Source organism: Pituophis catenifer, unplaced genomic scaffold, assembly GCF_029215685.1.
Source record: "Pituophis catenifer annectens isolate HBS135680 unplaced genomic scaffold, rPitCat1.0.hap2 SCAF_5, whole genome shotgun sequence".
Taxonomy (NCBI): Eukaryota; Metazoa; Chordata; class Lepidosauria; order Squamata; family Colubridae; genus Pituophis; species Pituophis catenifer.
In genome coordinates this window covers 27,205,506-27,209,343 of record NW_027256885.1, presented here as the reverse complement: position 1 = coordinate 27,209,343, position 3,838 = coordinate 27,205,506, and positions in this window count along the sequence as shown.

The window sequence follows — 3,838 nt, the reverse complement described above, 5'->3', positions numbered from 1 at the left end:
GACTTTTTTTCTTTAGCCCAGGTAAGACGCTTCTGACGTTGTTTGTTGTTCAGGAGCGGCTTGACAAGAGGAATACGACATTTGAAGCCCATGTCCAGGATCCGTCTGTGTGTGGTGGTTCTTGATGTACTGACTCCAGCCTCAGTCCACTCCTTGTGAAAGTCCCCAACACTTTTGAATGGCCTTTTCCTGGCAATCCTCTCCATCCTTGCTGCTTGTGCACCTTTTTCTTCCACACTTTTCCCTTCCACATAACTTTCTATTAATGTGCTTTGATACAGCACTTTGGGAACATCCAACTTCTTTTGCAATTACCTTTTGAGGCTTTCCCTCCTTATGGAGGGTGTCAATGATGGTTTTCTGCACAACTGTCAGATCAGCAGTCTTTCCCATGATTGTGATTCCTACTGAACCAGACTGAGAGACCATTTAAAGGCTCAGGAACCCTTTGCAGGTGTTATGGCTTAATTAGCTGATTAGAGTGGGACACTTTGAGCCTAGAATATGGAACCTTTTGACAATATTCTAATTTTCTGAGATTGTGAATTTGGGGTTTTCATGAGCTGTAAGCCATAATCATCAAAAGTATGACAAATCAAGGCTTGAACTATCTTGCTTTGCATGTAATGAGTCTATCTCATATATTAGTTTCACCTTTTAAGTTGCATTACTGAAATAAATGAACTTTTGCACGATATTCTAATTTTTCGAGTTTCACCTGTATTATACTTTTCTGTAAATTAAGCTAAGTCCTGTCTACTCAATGTAATTCTCTCTCTTAAAATCAATATCAATTTTACTATTATGTATCAATAAGTAGGTTAGCTGATAATAAAAATAGTAAAGATAATATGAATAATAATAATAAATAAATGAATAATAAATATTAACTATTGGGTATTAAGTACAATAAATACAATATATAGAATAAATATGATAAATACTCTTCAGTCTAATTGCAAGGTTCAAATTATTCACAAGTACAGTTGATAAAGTTAATAAAGTTAATAATTACCATAAATACAGTTGGTATTGGGTACAAGAAATATTATTATATTTTTCTATAACTATCAGCACTACTCTATATTGACTATTTCCTAAGTTTCTTAAATAAATATATTTTTATCTGCATGGTTAAATATTTATATATTTCTAAAAACTATATATGATCTATAGCCAGCTCTAACAATACTAAGTAATATTTTAAATGTATAGATATGTGGGGATATTAAACTAAAAAAGTTTATAAGAGCACAAAGAAAAAGAAAGGAAAGGGGTATTTGAATTTTGAATATTATTATTCCCGTTATATTCACTATGGCATCAGCTTCCGTCTTACGATGTCAATCTCTCTCTGTCTGCACAGTCACTCTCTCATAGTCTTTCCTTCTTGACTGTAAGCCTTTCGTTTCTCCATTGGAGCTCAAGTTTCTGAGATTCAAAGTCCAAAATACAGTTCCTTATTTGCAGTTCCTTGTTTATCTCACAGAGTGAAACTCTGCTCCCTTCGCCCTTTAAATGTTTTTGTTCTCTTCTGCTCACTCTACTGCTCCTGATGCCAGAATGCCACCAATTGTTCAAAATAGTCTTTCTCTATTGGAGACTCACTCTGTCTCTTTAAACGCTCCTCTGGTTACTTCTTCGCCGGACTTCCAACCTCGGCTAAATCCACTGCTCGGGTTACGCCTGCCATACTGTCTTCTCTCCTCAATTCCCCTTCTTTGGCTGGTGTTAGATTGGCGCAGGAATGGAAGACGCGACCAGCTCGTTACATTAATAACTTTATTTAGAAACAGTAGCAAGACTGGCTGCGCGCTGCCGGAGCTCTCCTTATATTCGCTCCGGCAGTCGCACCGCCCCTGACAGTGATTCAAACTTTCCCGCCCGATGGCTGGCAGCCAATCCGGGCGGATGTCCTTATAAGGAGATAACACTCCTCCCCTCTTAGTCCGGAAACAGTCAACGTTCATCAATAAAAGTCACGTAATCACGCAGGTACGTAGGACGCCTCGGCACCCTAGTTGACCTGCGCAGTCTCACTTCTTCCTCGTCCCCGACCCGGCTGGACGGGGCTCCTGTGTCTCCTGGTTCCCCCCCCGGAACCAGGCTCGGTTCAGCTGGCGAGTGTGCGGGGTCACCCTCAGCGCCTCCGGCCGGACCGCAGACCTTGGATGGCTGGTTCTGGTGGTCTTCCTCCTGGCCTGTGGATCTATCGTCTCGTCGAAGCTGCTCGGTTCCGACCCGGGAAGAGCGTCTGAGTCTCGGTAAGTCCCAGGCTGTCACTTGCTCCTCCCCGGTCTCCTGGGTGCTGCGGTTCGGCTGCGGTTCGGCTCGTTGTCGTCTGGGGGGTGGTTCGGATCGGGTCCGGTCTGCCAGCGGTGGATGGTGTTGGCTCGGGTCGTGCTGTCCGACCTCGCAGGGGTGGCGCAGGTCCCCTTGGTCGGGCTGGTGTTGGCCTACCCCGTCGGGTCGGCGGTGGTCGACCTGGTCGGGCTGTCATTGTGGGGCTACCTCCGTGGGTCGGTGGAGGTCTCCCCTGCCGGGGTGGCGCAGGCCTCCCTGGCCGGGTTGTTGTAGGTTTTCCCTTCGCCCTAGTCCCTGGTCTACCGCAGGTTGGTGGCTGGGGTCATCTGGGCTGGGTTGTTGTTGCCGGGTTGTCTTCTGTGCTGGGCGGGGGTCCCTCTCGCCGGGGAGTTGTGTGCCAGCCTCACCCATGGGCTGTGGTGTACCCACCTCGGATGGTCCCCGGTCTACTTGCCTGTAGTGGAGGTCTCCCTGGCAGGGCTGTCGCTGATTGCCTTTGCCGGATGGGTGCGATGCTCCCTTTTGGGGTATGTCCCGGTCTACTCGTGGGCTGTTTTGGTGGTCCCTCGCCCTGTCGTGCCGGGTGCCCACCTCGCTGGGTTGGTGTTGCCATCCCCCATGCGGCTGGCCCCGGTCTACCGCTCTGGACTGTCGGTGTGTTAGCGCCTGGTAGTGTGCTTGGCCGGCCTCGTCGGGGTGGCGGTGGTCTGCCTCACCGGGGTGTCGTAGGCCTACCTCGTCGGGGTGACGTAGGCCTACCTCGCCGGGGTGTTGTAGGCCTACCTCGTCGGGGTGTTGCAGGCCTACCTCGTCGGGGTGTTGCAGGCCTACCTCGTCGGGGTGTTGCAGGCCTCCCTCGTCAGGCTGGTTTTCTTGCGCTCCCCCCCCACCTTTTCCGGAGCTGGTCGATGTGACGTCTACAGACCTGTCCATCTTCCAGCTCCACGGTGTAGGACTTCAGGCCGGTTGTGCTGTCTATCTTCCCCTTCAGCCACTTAGGAGAGCCGTGGAAGTTTAGCGTGAAAACCGAATCTCCCTTGCTGAAGGCGCGAAGCGGGCGGCTGGCCGTTGCGGTCACTTCTGGGCTGTATTGGGGGTGCAGCCGGTCCAATGGTGACCTCAACCTTCTGCCCATCAACAATTCGCCCGGGCTCTTGTGGGTGGTGGCATGCGGCGTGATGTGCTGGGTGAGGAGGAAGTTGTCTATTCTTTCCTGCCAGTCGCCCGTGCCCATCTTGGTGAGTGCCTCCTTGGTGAGTCTCACCATTCGTTCCGCTTGTCCGTTCCCAGCCGGCCTGTACGGGGCGGACAGGGCATGGCGGATGCCCAGTCCTGCCAGGAATGCCTCCATGGCCAGGGATGTGAGTTGGGGGCCGTTGTCGGAGACCAGCACATCCGGCAGTCCATGGGTGGCGAAAAGGTGGCGCAGGGCCCGGATCGTCGCTTCCGTTGTGGTAGATGCCATGGGTACCACCTCGAGCCACTTGGAGAAGGCATCGACGACGATGAGTAGGTGGTGCCCTTGCATCGGACC